Source organism: Oncorhynchus gorbuscha, linkage group LG23 (genome assembly GCF_021184085.1).
Source record: "Oncorhynchus gorbuscha isolate QuinsamMale2020 ecotype Even-year linkage group LG23, OgorEven_v1.0, whole genome shotgun sequence".
Taxonomy (NCBI): domain Eukaryota; kingdom Metazoa; phylum Chordata; class Actinopteri; order Salmoniformes; family Salmonidae; genus Oncorhynchus; species Oncorhynchus gorbuscha.
Window position 1 is genome coordinate 14,622,387 of NC_060195.1, and position 20,590 is coordinate 14,642,976.

Genomic DNA, 20,590 nt, shown 5'->3' on the forward strand with positions numbered 1-20,590 from the left:
ATAATGGAATCACAAGTCACTTTAATAATGGACCACTGGTCACATTAATAATGGAATCACAAGAAATCACTGGTCACATGAATAATGGAATCACTGGTCACATTAATAATGGAACACTGGTCACATGAATAATGGAATCACTAGTCACTTTAATAATGGAACACTAGTCACATGAATAATGGAATCACTGGTCACATGAATAATGGAATCACTGGTCACATTAATAATGGAACACTGGTCACATTAATAATGGAACACTGGTCACATGAATAATGGAATCACTAGTCACTTTAATAATGGAACACTGGTCACATGAATAATGGAATCACTAGTCACTTTAATAATGGAACACTGGTCACATGAATAATGGAATCACTAGTCACTTTAATAATGGAACACTGGTCACGGAATCACTTCACTTTAATAATGGAACACTAGAATCACTTTAATAATGGAACACTGGTCACATGAATAATGGAATCACTAGTCACTTTAATAATGGAATAATTAATAATGGAACACTGGTCACATGAATAATGGAATCACTTTTTAATAATGGAACACTGGTCACATTAATAATGGAATCACTGGTCACATGAATAATGGAATCACTAGTCACTTTAATAATGGAACACTGGTCACATGAATAATGGAATCACTAGTCACTTTAATAATGGAACACTGGTCACTTTAATAATGGAACACTGGTCACATGAATAATGGAATCACTAGTCACTTTAATAATGGAACACTGGTCACGTTAATAATGGAACATAATAATGGAACACTGGTCACATGAATAATGGAATCACTAGTCACTTTAATAATGGAACACTGGTCACTTTAATAATGGAACACTGGTCACATGAATAATGGAATCACTAGTCACTTTAATAATGGAACACTGGTCACTTTAATAATGGAACACTGGTCACATTAATAATGGAATCACTAGTCACTTTAATAATGGAACACTGGTCACTGGAACACTGGTCACATGAATAATGGAATCACTAGTCACTTTAATAATGGAACACTGGAACACTGGTCACTTTAATAATGGAATCACTACACTTTAATAATGGAACACTGGTCACATGAATAATGGAATCACTAGTCACTTTAATAATGGAACACTGGTCACATGAATAATGGAATCACTCACTTTAATAATGGAACACTGGTCACTTTAATAATGGAACACTGGTCACATGAATAATGGAATCACAAGTCACTTTAATAATGGACCACTGGTCACATTAATAATGGAATCACTGGTCACATGAATAATGGAAACACTAGTCACTTTAATAATGGAACACTGGTCACATGAATAATGGAATCACTAGTCACTTTAATAATGGAACACTGGTCACATGAATAATGGAATCACTAGTCACTTTAATAATGGACCACTGGTCACATTAATAATGGAATCACTGGTCACATGAATAATGGAATCACTAGTCACTTTAATAATGGAACACTGGTCACATTAATAATGGAATCACTGGTCACATGAATAATGGAATCACTAGTCACTTTAATAATGGAACACTGGTCACATGAATAATGGAATCACTAGTCACTTTAATAATGGAACACTGGTCACATTAATAATGGAATCACTGGTCACTGAATAATGGAATCACTAGTCACTTTAATAATGGAACACTGGTCACATGAATAATGGAATCACAAGTCACTTTAATAATGGAATGAATAATGGAATCACAAGTCACTTTAATAATGGACCACTGGTCACATGAATAATGGAATCACAAGTCACTTTAATAATGGACCACTGGTCACATTAATAATGGAATCACTGGTCACATGAATAATGGAATCACTGGTCACATTAATAATGGAACACTGGTCACATGAATAATGGAATCACTAGTCACTTTAATAATGGAACACTAGTCACATGAATAATGGAATCACTGGTCACATGAATAATGGAATCACTGGTCACATTAATAATGGAACACTGGTCACATTAATAATGGAACACTGGTCACATGAATAATGGAATCACTAGTCACTTTAATAATGGAACACTGGTCACATGAATAATGGAATCACTAGTCACTTTAATAATGGAACACTGGTCACATGAATAATGGAATCACTAGTCACTTTAATAATGGAACACTGGTCACATGAATAATGGAACACTAGTCACTTTAATAATGGAACACTGGTCACATGAATAATGGAATCACTAGTCACTTTAATAATGGAACACTGGTCACATTAATAATGGAATCACTGGTCACATGAATAATGGAATCACTAGTCACTTTAATAATGGAACACTGGTCACATTAATAATGGAATCACTGGTCACATGAATAATGGAATCACTAGTCACTTTAATAATGGAACACTGGTCACATTAATAATGGAATCACTGGTCACATTAATAATGGAATCACTGGTCACTTTAATAATGGAACACTGGTCACATTAATAATGGAATCACTGGTCACTTTAATAATGGAACACTGGTCACATTTAATAATGGAATCACTAGGAACACTGGTCACATGAATAATGGAATCACTAGTCACTTTAATAATGGAACACTGGTCACTGGTCACATCACTTTAATAATGGAATGGTCACTGGAATCACTGGTCACATGAATAATGGAATCACTAGTCACTTTAATAATGGAACACTGGTCACATTAATAATGGAATCACTGGTCACATGAATAATGGAATCACTTTAATAATGGAACACTGGTCACATTAATAATGGAATCACTGGTCACATGAATAATGGAATCACTAGTCACTTTAATAATGGAACACTGGTCACATGAATAATGGAATCACTAGTCACTTTAATAATGGAACACTGGTCACATTAATAATGGAATCACTAGTCACTTTAATAATGGAATGGTCACATGGAATCACTGGTCACATTAATAATAACACTGGAACACTGGTCACATGAATAATGGAATCACTAGTCACTTTAATAATGGAACACTGGTCACATGAATAATGGAATCACTAGTCACTTTAATAATGGAACACTGGTCACATGAATAATGGAATCACTAGTCACTTTAATAATGGAACACTGGTCACATGAATAATGGAATAATGGAATCACACTGAATAATGTCACATTTTAATAATGGACCACTGGTCACATGAATAATGGAATCACAAGTCACTTTAATAATGGAATCACATTAATAATGTCACTTCACATAATAATGGAATCACTGGTCACATTAATAATGGAACACTGGTCACATGAATAATGGAATCACTGGTCACATTTAATAATGGTCACATGAATAATGGAATCACTGGTCACTATCACATAATAATGGAATCACTGGTCACATGAATAATGGAATCACTGGTCACATTTAATAATGGTCAACACTGGTCACATGAATAATGGAATCACTAGTCACTTTAATAATGGAACACTGGTCACATGAATAATGGAATCACTAGTCACTTTAATAATGGAACACTGGTCACTAGTTAATAATGGAACACTAGGAACACTAGTCACTTTAATAATGGAACACTGGTCACATGAATAATGGAATCACTAGTCACTTTAATAATGGAACACTGGTCACATAATAATGGAATCACTGGTCACATGAATAATGGAATCACTAGTCACTTTAATAATGGAACACTGGTCACATTAATAATGGAATCACTGGTCACATGAATAATGGAATCACTAGTCACTTTAATAATGGAACACTGGTCACATTAATAATGGAATCACTAGTCACTTTAATAATGGAACACTGGTCACTTTAATAATGGAACACTGGTCACATGAATAATGGAATCACTAGTCACTTTAATAATGGAACACTGGTCACGTTAATAATGGAACACTAGTCACTTTAATAATGGAACACTGGTCACATGAATAATGGAATCACTAGTCACTTTAATAATGGAACACTGGTCACTTTAATAATGGAACACTGGTCACATGAATAATGGAATCACTAGTCACTTTAATAATGGAACACTGGTCACTTTAATAATGGAACACTGGTCACATGAATAATGGAATCACTAGTCACTTTAATAATGGAACACTGGTCACTTTAATAATGGAACACTGGTCACATGAATAATGGAATCACTAGTCACTTTAATAATGGAACACTGGTCACTTTAATAATGGAACACTGGTCACATGAATAATGGAATCACTGGTCACTTTAATAATGGAACACTGGTCACTTAATGGAATAATGGAACACTGGTCACATGAATAATGGAATCACAAGTCACTTTAATAATGGAACACTGGTCACATTAATAATGGAATCACTTTAATAATGGTCACATGAATAATGGAATCACTAGTCACTTTAATAATGGAACACTGGTCACATGAATAATGGAATCACTAGTCACTTTAATAATGGAACACTGGTCACACTCACTTTAATAATGGAACACTGGTCACATGAATAATGGAATCACTAGTCACTTTAATAATGGAACCACTGGTCACATTAATAATGGAATCACTGGACCACTGTTACATAATAATGGAATCACTGGTCACATGAATAATGGAATCACTAGTCACTTTAATAATGGAACACTGGTCACATTAATAATGGAATCACTGGTCACATGAATAATGGAATCACTAGTCACTTTAATAATGGAACACTGGTCACATGAATAATGGAATCACTGGTCACTTTAATAATGGAACACTGGTCACATGAATAATGGAATCACTAGTCACTTTAATAATGGAACACTGGTCACATGAATAATAATAATGGAACTGGTCACATGAATAATGGAATCACTCACTTAATAATGGACCACTGGTCACATGAATAATGGAATCACTGGTCACTTTAATAATGGACCACTGGTCACATTAATAATGGAATCACTGGTCACATAATAATGGAACACTGGTCACATGAATAATGGAATCACTAGTCACTTTAATAATGGAACACTAATAATGTCACATGAATAATGGAATCACTGGTCACATGAATAATGGAATCACTGGTCACATTAATAATGGAACACTGGTCACATTAATAATGGAACACTGGTCACATGAATAATGGAATAAGTCACTTTAATAATGGAACACTGGTCACATGAATAATGGAATCACTAGTCACTTTAATAATGGAACACTGGTCACATGAATAATGGAATCACTAGTCACTTTAATAATGGAACACTGGTCACATGAATAATGGAATCACTAGTCACTTTAATAATGGAACACTGGTCACATGAATAATGGAATCACTAGTCACTTGGTCACATTAATAATGGAATCACTGGTCACATGAATAATGGAATCACTAGTCACTTTAATAATGGAACACTGGTCACATTAATAATGGAATCACTGGTCACATGAATAATGGAATCACTAGTCACTTTAATAATGGAACACTGGTCACATTAATAATGGAATCACTGGTCACATGAATAATGGAATCACTAGTCACTTTAATAATGGAACACTGGTCACATGAATAATGGAATCACTAGTCACTTTAATAATGGAATCACTGGTCACTTTAATAATGAATAATGGAATCACTGGTCACATTAATAATGGAATCACTGGTCACATTAATAATGGAATCACTGGTCACATGAATAATGGAATCACTAGTCACTTTAATAATGGAACACTGGTCACATGAATAATGGAATCACTAGTCACTTTAATAATGGAACACTCACATTAATAATGGAACAATAATGGAATCACTAGTCACTTTAATAATGGAACACTGGTGGTCACATGAATAATGGAATCACTAGTCACTTTAATAATGGAACACTGGTCACATTTAATAATGGAATCACTAGTCACTTTAATAATGGACCACTGGTCACATTAATAATGGACACTGGTCACATGAATAATGGAATCACTAGTCACTTTAATAATGGAACACTGGTCACATTAATAATGGAATCACTGGTCAATAATAATGGAATCACTAGTCACTTTAATAATGGAACACTGGTCACATGAATAATGGAATCACTAGTCACTTTAATAATGGAACACTGGTCACATGAATAATGGAATCACTGGTCAAGTCACTTTAATAATGGAACACTGGGAATCACTGAATAATGTCACATGAATACATGAATAATGGAATCACAAGTCACTTTAATAATGGACCACTGGTCACATGAATAATAATGGAATCACTGGTCACTGGAATCACATGAATAATGGAATCACTGGTCACATTAATAATGGAACACTGGTCACATGAATAATGGAATCACTAGTCACTTTAATAATGTAACACTAGTCACATGAATAATGGAATCACTGGTCACATGAATAATGGAATCACTGGTCACATTAATAATGGAACACTGGTCACATTAATAATGGAACACTGGTCACATTAATAATGGAATCACTAGTCACTTTAATAATGGAACACTGGTCACATGAATAATGGAATCACTAGTCACTTTAATAATGGAACACTGGTCACATGAATAATGGAATCACTAGTCACTTTAATAATGGAACACTGGTCACGTTAATAATGGAACACTAGTCACTTTAATAATGGAACACTGGTCACATGAATAATGGAATCACTAGTCACTTTAATAATGGACCACTGGTCACATTAATAATGGAATCACTGGTCACATGAATAATGGAATCACTAGTCACTTTAATAATGGAACACTGGTCACATTAATAATGGAATCACTGGTCACATGAATAATGGAATCACTAGTCACTTTAATAATGGAACACTGGTCACATTAATAATGGAACACTAGTCACTTTAATAATGGAACACTGGTCACTTTAATAATGGAACACTGGTCACATGAATAATGGAATCACTAGTCACTTTAATAATGGAACACTGGTCACGTTAATAATGGAACACTAGTCACTTTAATAATGGAACACTGGTCACATGAATAATGGAATCACTAGTCACTTTAATAATGGAACACTGGTCACTTTAATAATGGAACACTGGTCACATGAATAATGGAATCACTAGTCACTTTAATAATGGAACACTGGTCACTTTAATAATGGAACACTGGTCACATGAATAATGGAATCACTAGTCACTTTAATAATGGAACACTGGTCACTTTAATAATGGAACACTGGTCACATGAATAATGGAATCACTAGTCACTTTAATAATGGAACACTGGTCACTTTAATAATGGAACACTTTAATAATGGTCACTGAATAATGGAATCACTTTAAATAATGGAACACTGGTCACTTAATAATGGAACACTCACTTTAATAATGGAACACTGGTCACATGAATAATGGAATCACTAGTCACTTTAATAATGGAACACTGGTCACGTTAATAATGGAACACTAGTCACTTTAATAATGGAACACTGGTCACATGAATAATGGAATCACAAGTCACTTTAATAATGGACCACTGGTCACATTAATAATGGAATCACTGGTCACATGAATAATGGAAACACTAGTCACTTTAATAATGGAACACTGGTCACATGAATAATGGAATCACTAGTCACTTTAATAATGGAACACTGGTCACATGAATAATGGAATCACTAGTCACTTTAATAATGGACCACTGGTCACATTAATAATGGAATCACTGGTCACATGAATAATGGAATCACTAGTCACTTTAATAATGGAACACTGGTCACATTAATAATGGAATCACTGGTCACATGAATAATGGAATCACTAGTCACTTTAATAATGGAACACTGGTCACATGAATAATGGAATCACTAGTCACTTTAATAATGGAACACTGGTCACATTAATAATGGAATCACTGGTCACTTGAATAATGGAATCACTAGTCACTTTAATAATGGAACACTGGTCACATGAATAATGGAATCACAAGTCACTTTAATAATGGACCACTGGTCACATGAATAATGGAATCACAAGTCACTTTAATAATGGACCACTGGTCACATGAATAATGGAATCACAAGTCACTTTAATAATGGACCACTGGTCACATTAATAATGGAATGGACATGAATAATGGAATCACTGGTCACATTAATAATGGAACACTGGTCACATGAATAATGGAATCACTAGTCACTTTAATAATGGAACACTAGTCACATGAATAATGGAATCACTGGTCACATGAATAATGGAATCACTGGTCACATTAATAATGGAACACTGGTCACATTAATAATGGAACACTGGTCACATGAATAATGGAATCACTAGTCACTGGTCACATGAATAATGGAATCACTAGTCACATGAATAATGGAATCACTAGTCACTTTAATAATGGAACACTGGTCACATGAATAATGGAATCACTAGTCACTTTAATAATGGAACACTGGTCACGTTAATAATGGAACACTAGTCACTTTAATAATGGAACACTGGTCACATGAATAATGGAATCACTAGTCACTTTAATAATGGAATCACTGGTCACATTAATAATGGAATCACTGGTCACATGAATAATGGAATCACTAGTCACTTTAATAATGGAACACTGGTCACATTAATAATGGAATCACTGGTCACATGAATAATGGAATCACTAGTCACTTTAATAATGGAACACTGGTCACATTAATAATGGAATCACTGGTCACATGAATAATGGAATCACTAGTCACTTTAATAATGGAACACTGGTCACATGAATAATGGAATCACTAGTCACTTTAATAATGGAACACTGGTCACATGAATAATGGAATCACTAGTCACTTTAATAATGGACCACTGGTCACATTAATAATGGAATCACTGGTCACATGAATAATGGAATCACTAGTCACTTTAATAATGGAACACTGGTCACATTAATAATGGAATCACTGGTCACATGAATAATGGAATCACTAGTCACTTTAATAATGGAACACTGGTCACATGAATAATGGAATCACTAGTCACTTTAATAATGGAACACTGGTCACATTAATAATGGAATCACTGGTCACTTGAATAATGGAATCACTAGTCACTTTAATAATGGAACACTGGTCACATGAATAATGGAATCACAAGTCACTTTAATAATGGACCACTGGTCACATGAATAATGGAATCACAAGTCACTTTAATAATGGACCACTGGTCACATGAATAATGGAATCACAACACTTTAATAATGGACCACTGGTCACATTAATAATGGAATCACTGGTCACATGAATAATGGAATCACTGGTCACATTAATAATGGAACACTGGTCACATGAATAATGGAATCACTAGTCACTTTAATAATGTAACACTAGTCACATGAATAATGGAATCACTGGTCACATGAATAATGGAATCACTGGTCACATTAATAATGGAACACTGGTCACATTAATAATGGAACACTGGTCACATGAATAATGGAATCACTAGTCACTTTAATAATGGAACACTGGTCACATGAATAATGGAATCACTAGTCACTTTAATAATGGAACACTGGTCACATGAATAATGGAATCACTAGTCACTTTAATAATGGAACACTGGTCACGTTAATAATGGAACACTAGTCACTTTAATAATGGAACACTGGTCACATGAATAATGGAATCACTAGTCACTTTAATAATGGAACACTGGTCACATTAATAATGGAATCACTGGTCACATGAATAATGGAATCACTAGTCACTTTAATAATGGAACACTGGTCACATTAATAATGGAATCACTGGTCACATGAATAATGGAATCACTAGTCACTTTAATAATGGAACACTGGTCACATTAATAATGGAACACTAATGGAACACTAGTCACTTTAATAATGGAACACTGGTCACTTTAATAATGGAACACTGGTCACATGAATAATGGAATCACTAGTCACTTTAATAATGGAACACTGGTCACTTAATAATGGAACACTAGTCACTTTAATAATGGAACACTGGTCACATGAATAATGGAATCACTAGTCACTTTAATAATGGAACACTGGTCACTTTAATAATGGAACACTGGTCACATGAATCACTAGTCACTTTAATAATGGAACACTGGTCACTTTAATAATGGAACACTGGTCACATGAATAATGGAATCACTAGTCACTTTAATAATGGAACACTGGTCACTTTAATGGAATGTGGTCACTAGTCACTTTAATAATGGAACACTGGTCACTTTAATAATGGAACACTGGTCACATGAATAATGGAATCACACTTTAGTCACTTTAATAATGGAACACTGGTCACATGAATAATGGAATAATGGAACACTAGTCACTTTAATAATGGAACACTGGTCACATGAATAATGGAATCACAAGTCACTTTAATAATGGAACACTGGTCACGTTAATAATGGAACACTAGTCACTTTAATAATGGAACACTGGTCACATGAATAATGGAATCACAAGTCACTTTAATAATGGACCACTGGTCACATTAATAATGGAATCACTGGTCACATGAATAATGGAAACACTAGTCACTTTAATAATGGAACACTGGTCACAAGAATAATGGAATCAATCACTTCACTAATAATGGAACACTGGTCACATGAATAATGGAATCACTAGTCACTTTAATAATGGAACTGGTCACTGGTCACTGGTCACATGAATAATGGAATCACTAGTCACTTTAATAATGGAATAATTAATAATGGAATCACTGGTCACATGAATAATGGAATCACTAGTCACTTTAATAATGGAACACTGGTCACATGAATAATGGAATCACTAGTCACTTTAATGGAATGGAACACTGGTCACATTAATAATGGAATCACTGGTCACTGAATAATGGAATCACTAGTCACTTTAATAATGGAACACTGGTCACATGAATAATAAATCACAAGGAATAATGGACCACTGGTCACATGAATAATGGAATCACAAGTCACTTTAATAATGGACCACTGGTCACATGAATAATGGAATCACAAGTCACTTTAATAATGGACCACTGGTCACATTAATAATGGAATCACTGGTCACATGAATAATGGAATCACTGGTCACATTAATAATGGAACACTGGTCACATGAATAATGGAATCACTAGTCACTTTAATAATGGAACACTAGTCACATGAATAATGGAATCACTGGTCACATGAATAATGGAATCACTGGTCACATTAATAATGGAACACTGGTCACATTAATAATGGAACACTGGTCACATGAATAATGGAATCACTAGTCACTTTAATAATGGAACACTGGTCACATGAATAATGGAATCACTAGTCACTTTAATAATGGAACACTGTCACATGAATCACATGAATAATGGAATCACTAGTCACTTTAATAATGGAACACTGGTCACATTAATAATGGAACACTAGTCACTTTAATAATGGAACACTGGTCACATGAATAATGGAATCACTAGTCACTTTAATAATGGACCACTGGGAATCACATTAATAATGGAACTGGTCACATCACTGGTCACATGAATAATAATGGAATCACTAGTCACTTTAATAATGGAACACTGGTCACTTTAATAATGGAATCACTGGTCACATGAATAATGGAATCACTAGTCACTTTAATAATGGAACACTGGTCACATTAATAATGGAATCACTAGTCACTTTAATAATGGAACACTGGTCACATGAATAATGGAATCACTAGTCACTTTAATAATGGAACACTGGTCACATGAATAATGGAATCACTCACTAATCACTAGTCACTTTAATAATGGAACACTGGTCACATTAATAATGGAATCACTGGTCACATGAATAATGGAATCACTAGTCACTTTAATAATGGAACACTGGTCACATGAATAATGGAATCACTAGTCACTTTAATAATGGACATTAATAATGGAATCACTGGTCACTTGAATAATGGAATCACTAGTCACTTTAATAATGGAACACTGGTCACATGAATAATGGAATCACAAGTCACTTTAATAATGGACCACTGGTCACATGAATAATGGAATCACAAGTCACTTTAATAATGGACCACTGGTCACATGAATAATGGAATCACTCACTTTAATAATGTCACATTAATAATGGAATGGTCACATGAACACTGGTCACATTAATAATGGAACACTTAATAATGGAATCACTAGTCACTTTAATAATGGAACACTAGTCACATGTCACTGGTCACATGAAAATAATGGAATCACTGGTCACATTAATAATGGACATTAATAATGGAACACTGGTCACATGAATAATGGAATCACTAGTCACTTTAATAATGGAACACTGGTCACATGAATAATGGAATCACTGAGTCACTTTAATAATGGAACACTGGTCACAATAATGGAATAACTGGAACACTGGTCACATGAATAATGGAATCACAAGTCACTTTAATAATGGAACACTGGTCACATTAATAATGGAATCACTGGTCACATGAATAATGGAAACACTAGTCACTGGTCACATGAATAATGGAATCACTAGTCACTTTAATAATGGAACACTGGTCACATTAATAATGGAATCACTGGTCACATGAATAATGGAATCACTAGTCACTTTAATAATGGAACACTGGTCACATTAATAATGGAATCACTGGTCACATGAATAATGGAATCACTAGTCACTTTAATAATGGAACACTGGTCACATGAATAATGGAATCACTAGTCACTTTAATAATGGAACACTGGTCACATTAATAATGGAATACTGGTCACTGAATAATGGAATCACTAGTCACTTTAATAATGGAACACTGGTCACATGAATAATGGAATCACAAGTCACTTTAATAATGGACCACTGGTCACATGAATAATGGAATCACAAGTCACTTTAATAATGGACCACTGGTCACATGAATAATGGAATCACAAGTCACTTTAATAATGGACCACTGGTCACATTAATAATGGAATCACTGGTCACATGAATAATGGAATCACTGGTCACATTAATAATGGAACACTGGTCACATGAATAATGGAATCACTAGTCACTTTAATAATGGAACACTAGTCACATGAATAATGGAATCACTGGTCACATGAATAATGGAATCACTGGTCACATTAATAATGGAACACTGGTCACATTAATAATGGAACACTGGTCACATGAATAATGGAATCACTAGTCACTTTAATAATGGAACACTGGTCACATGAATAATGGAATCACTAGTCACTTTAATAATGGAACACTGGTCACATGAATAATGGAATCACTAGTCACTTTAATAATGGAACACTGGTCACGTTAATAATGGAACACTAGTCACTTTAATAATGGAACACTGGTCACATGAATAATGGAATCACTAGTCACTTTAATAATGGACCACTGGTCACATTAATAATGGAATCACTGGTCACATGAATAATGGAATCACTAGTCACTTTAATAATGGAACACTGGTCACATGAATAATGGAATCACTGGTCACATGAATAATGGAATCACTAGTCACTTTAATAATGGAACACTGGTCACATGAATAATGGAATCACTAGTCACTTTAATAATGGAACACTGGTCACATTAATAATGGAATCACTGGTCACATGAATAATGGAATCACTAGTCACTTTAATAATGGAACACTGGTCACATGAATAATGGAATCACAAGTCACTTTAATAATGGACCACTGGTCACATGAATAATGGAATCACAAGTCACTTTAATGGACCACTGGTCAATGGAATCACTGGTCACTTTAATAATGGAACTGGTCACATTAATAATGGAATCACTGGTCACATGAATAATGGAATCACTGGTCACATTAATAATGGAACACTGGTCACATGAATAATGGAATCACTAGTCACTTTAATAATGGAACACTAGTCACATGAATAATGGAATCACTGGTCACATGAATAATGGAATCACTGGTCACATTAATAATGGAACACTGGTCACATTAATAATGGAACACTGGTCACATTAATAATGGAATCACTAGTCACTTTAATAATGGAACACTGGTCACATGAATAATGGAATCACTAGTCACTTTAATAATGGAACACTGGTCACATTAATAATGGAACACTAGTCACTTTAATAATGGAACACTGGTCACATGAATAATGGAATCACTAGTCACTTTAATAATGGAACACTGGTCACTTTAATAATGGAACACTGGTCACATGAATAATGGAATCACTAGTCACTTTAATAATGGAACACTGGTCACATTAATAATGGAACACTAGTCACTTTAATAATGGAACACTGGTCACATGAATAATGGAATCACTAGTCACTTTAATAATGGAACACTGGTCACTGTTAATAATGGAACACTAGTCACTTTAATAATGGAACACTGGTCACATGAATAATGGAATCACTAGTCACTTTAATAATGGAACACTGGTCACTTTAATAATGGAACACTGGTCACATGAATAATGGAATCACTAGTCACTGGTCACTTTAATAATGGAATCTGGTCACATTAATAATGGAACACTGGTCACATGAATAATGGAATCACTAGTCACTTTAATAATGGAACACTGGTCACATGAATAATGGAATCACTAGTCACTTTAATAATGGAACACTGGTCACGTTAATAATGGAACACTAGTCACTTTAATAATGGAACACTGGTCACATGAATAATGGAATCACAAGTCACTTTAATAATGGACCACTGGTCACATTAATAATGGAATCACTGGTCACATGAATAATGGAAACACTAGTCACTTTAATAATGGAACACTGGTCACAAGAATAATGGAATCACTAGTCACTTTAATAATGGAACACTGGTCACATGAATAATGGAATCACTAGTCACTTTAATAATGGACCACTGGTCACATTAATAATGGAATCACTGGTCACATGAATAATGGAATCACTAGTCACTTTAATAATGGAACACTGGTCACATTAATAATGGAATCACTGGTCACATGAATAATGGAATCACTAGTCACTTTAATAATGGAACACTGGTCACATGAATAATGGAATCACTAGTCACTTTAATAATGGAACACTGGTCACATTAATAATGGAATCACTGGTCACTTGAATAATGGAATCACTAGTCACTTTAATAATGGAACACTGGTCACATGAATAATGGAATCACAAGTCACTTTAATAATGGACCACTGGTCACATGAATAATGGAATCACAAGTCACTTTAATAATGGACCACTGGTCACATGAATAATGGAATCACAAGTCACTTTAATAATGGACCACTGGTCACATTAATAATGGAATCACTGGTCACATGAATAATGGAATCACTGGTCACATTAATAATGGAACACTGGTCACATGAATAATGGAATCACTAGTCACTTTAATAATGGAACACTAGTCACATGAATAATGGAATCACTGGTCACATGAATAATGGAATCACTGGTCACATTAATAATGGAACACTGGTCACATTAATAATGGAACACTGGTCACATGAATAATGGAATCACTAGTCACTTTAATAATGGAACACTGGTCACATGAATAATGGAATCACTAGTCACTTTAATAATGGAACACTGGTCACATGAATAATGGAATCACTAGTCACTTTAATAATGGAACACTGGTCAAATAATGGAACACTAGTCACTTTAATAATGGAACACTGGTCACATGAATAATGGAATCACTAGTCACTTTAATAATGGACCACTGGTCACATTAATAATGGAATCACTGGTCACATGAATAATGGAATCACTAGTCACTTTAATAATGGAACACTGGTCACATTAATAATGGAATCACTGGTCACATGAATAATGGAATCACTAGTCACTTTAATAATGGAACACTGGTCACATGAATAATGGAATCACTAGTCACTTTAATAATGGAACACTGGTCACATTAATAATGGAATCACTGGTCACTTGAATAATGGAATCACTAGTCACTTTAATAATGGAACACTGGTCACATGAATAATGGAATCACAAGTCACTTTAATAATGGACCACTGGTCACATGAATAATGGAATCACAAGTCACTTTAATAATGGACCACTGGTCACATGAATAATGGAATCACAAGTCACTTTAATAATGGACCACTGGTCACATTAATAATGGAATCACTGGTCACATGAATAATGGAATCACTGGTCACATTAATAATGGAACACTGGTCACATGAATAATGGAATCACTAGTCACTTTAATAATGTAACACTAGTCACATGAATAATGGAATCACTGGTCACATGAATAATGGAATCACTGGTCACATTAATAATGGAACACTGGTCACATTAATAATGGAACACTGGTCACATTAATAATGGAATCACTAGTCACTTTAATAATGGAACACTGGTCACATGAATAATGGAATCACTAGTCACTTTAATAATGGAACACTGGTCACATTAATAATGGAACACTAGTCACTTTAATAATGGAACACTGGTCACATGAATAATGGAATCACTAGTCACTTTAATAATGGAACTGGTCACATGGAATCACTGGTCACATGAATAATGGAATCACTAGTCACTTTAATAATGGAACACTGGTCACATTAATAATGGAACACTGGTCACTTTAATAATGGAACACTGGTCACTTTAATAATGGAACACTGGTCACATGAATAATGGAATCACTAGTCACTTTAATAATGGAACACTGGTCACATTAATAATGGAACACTAGTCACTTTAATAATGGAACACTGGTCACATGAATAATGGAATCACTAGTCACTAATAATGGAACACTCACTTTAATAATGGAACACTGGTCACATGAATAATGGAATCACTAGTCACTTTAATAATGGAACACTGGTCACTTTAATAATGGAACACTGGTCACATGAATAATGGAATCACTAGTCACTTTAATAATGGAACACTGGTCACTTTAATAATGGAATACATGAATAATGGAATCACTAGTCACTTTAATAATGGAACACTGGTCACGTTAATAATGGAACACTAGTCACTTTAATAATGGAACACTGGTCACATGAATAATGGAATCACAAGTCACTTTAATAATGGAACACTGGTCACGGAATTAATAATGGAACACTAGTCACTTTAATAATGGAACACTGGTCACATGAATAATGGAATCACAAGTCACTTTAATAATGGACCACTGGTCACATTAATAATGGAATTACTGGTCACATGAATAATGGAAACACTAGTCACTTTAATAATGGAACACTGGTCACAAGAATAATGGAATCACTAGTCACTTTAATAATGGAACACTGGTCACATGAATAATGGAATCACTAGTCACTTTAATAATGGAACACTGGTCACATTAATAATGGAATCACTGGTCACATGAATAATGGAATCACTAGTCACTTTAATAATGGAATCACTGGTCACATGAATAATGGAATCACTGGTCACATGAATAATGGAATCACTAGTCACTTTAATAATGGAACACTGGTCACATGAATAATAGAATCACAAGTCACTTTAATAATGGAACCACTGGTCACATGAATAAATGAATGACAAGTCACTTTAATAATGGACACTGGTCACATGAATAATGGAATCACTAGTCACTTTAATAATGGACCACTGGTCACATTAATAATGGAATCACTGGTCACATGAATAATGGAATCACTGGTCACATTAATAATGGAACACTGGTCACATGAATAATGGAATCACTAGTCACTTTAATAATGGAACACTAGTCACTGAATAATGGAATCACTGGTCACATGAATAATGGAATCACTGGTCACATTAATAATGGAACACTGGTCACTTTAATAATGGAACACTGGTCACATGAATAATGGAATCACTAGTCACTTTAATAATGGAACACTGGTCACATGAATAATGGAATCACTAGTCACTTTAATAATGGAACACTGGTCACATGAATAATGGAATCACTAGTCACTTTAATAATGGAACACTGGTCACGTTAATAATGGAACACTAGTCACTTTAATAATGGAACACTGGTCACATGAATAATGGAATCACTAGTCACTTTAATAATGGACCACTGGTCACATTAATAATGGAATCACTGGTCACATGAATAATGGAATCACTAGTCACTTTAATAATGGAACACTGGTCACATTAATAATGGAATCACTGGTCACATGAATAATGGAATCACTAGTCACTTTAATAATGGAACACTGGTCACTTTAATAATGGAACACTGGTCACATTAATAATGGAATCACTGGTCACTTGAATAATGGAATCACTAGTCACTTTAATAATGGAACACTGGTCACATGAATAATGGAATCACAAGTCACTTTAATAATGGACCACTGGTCACATGAATAATGGAATCACAAGTCACTTTAATAATGGACCACTGGTCACATGAATAATGGAATCACAAGTCACTTTAATAATGGACCACTGGTCACATTAATAATGGAATCACTGGTCACATGAATAATGGAATCACTGGTCACATTAATAATGGAACACTGGTCACATGAATAATGGAATCACTAGTCACTTTAATAATGGAACACTAGTCACATGAATAATGGAATCACTGGTCACATGAATAATGGAATCACTGGTCACATTAATAATGGAACACTGGTCACATTAATAATGGAACACTGGTCACATGAATAATGGAATCACTAGTCACTTTAATAATGGAACACTGGTCACATGAATAATGGAATCACTAGTCACTTTAATAATGGAACACTGGTCACATGAATAATGGAATCACTAGTCACTTTAATAATGGAACACTGGTCACGTTAATAATGGAACACTAGGCACTTTAATAATGGAACACTGGTCACATGAATAATGGAATCACAAGTCACTTTAATAATGGACCACTGGTCACATTAATAATGGAATCACTGGTCACATGAATAATGGAAACACTAGTCACTTTAATAATGGAACACTGGTCACAAGAATAATGGAATCACTAGTCACTTTAATAATGGAACACTGGTCACATGAATAATGGAATCACTAGTCACTTTAATAATGGACCACTGGTCACATTAATAATGGAATCACTGGTCACATGAATAATGGAATCACTAGTCACTTTAATAATGGAACACTGGTCACATTAATAATGGAATCACTGGTCACATGAATAATGGAATCACTAGTCACTTTAATAATGGAACACTGGTCACATGAATAATGGAATCACTAGTCACTTTAATAATGGAACACTGGTCACAATAATGGAATAATGGTCACATGAATAATGGAATCACTAGTCACTTTAATAATGGAACACTGGTCACATGAATAATGGAATCACAAGTCACTTTAATAATGGACCACTGGTCACATGAATAATGGAATCACAAGTCACTTTAATAATGGACCACTGGTCACATTAATAATGGAATCACTGGTCACATGAATAATGGAATCACTGGTCACATTAATAATGGAACACTGGTCACATGAATAATGGAATCACTAGTCACTTTAATAATGGAACACTAGTCACATGAATAATGGAATCACTGGTCACATGAATAATGGAATCACTGGTCACATTAATAATGGAACACTGGTCACATTAATAATGGAACACTGGTCACATGAATAATGGAATCACTAGTCACTTTAATAATGGAACACTGGTCACATGAATAATGGAATCACTAGTCACTTTAATAATGGAACACTGGTCACATGAATAATGGAATCACTAGTCACTTTAATAATGGAACACTGGTCACGTTAATAATGGAACACTAGTCACTTTAATAATGGAACACTGGTCACATGAATAATGGAATCACTAGTCACTTTAATAATGGACCACTGGTCACATTAATAATGGAATCACTGGTCACATGAATAATGGAATCACTAGTCACTTTAATAATGGAACACTGGTCACATTAATAATGGAATCACTGGTCACATGAATAATGGAATCACTAGTCACTTTAATAATGGAACACTGGTCACATGAATAATGGAATCACTAGTCACTTTAATAATGGAACACTGGTCACATTAATAATGGAATCACTGGTCACTTGAATAATGGAATCACTAGTCACTTTAATAATGGAACACTGGTCACATGAATAATGGAATCACAAGTCACTTTAATAATGGAACTGGTCAATGGGAATCACTCAGGACCACTCACTTTAATAATGGAACTGGTCACATTAATAATGGTCACATGAATAATGGAATCACTGGTCACATTAATAATGGAACACTGGTCACATGAATAATGGAATCACTAGTCACTTTAATGATGGAACACTAGTCACATTAATAATGGAATCACTGGTCACATGAATAATGGAATCACTGGTCACATTAATAATGGAACACTGGTCACATTAATAATGGAACACTGGTCACATGAATAATGGAATCACTAGTCACTTTAATAATGGAACACTGGTCACATGGGAATCACTAGTCACTTTAATAATGGAACACTGGTCACATGAATAATGGAATCACTAGTCACTTTAATAATGGAACACTGGTCACATTAATAATGGAATCACTGGTCACATGAATAATGGAATCACTAGTCACTTTAATAATGGAACA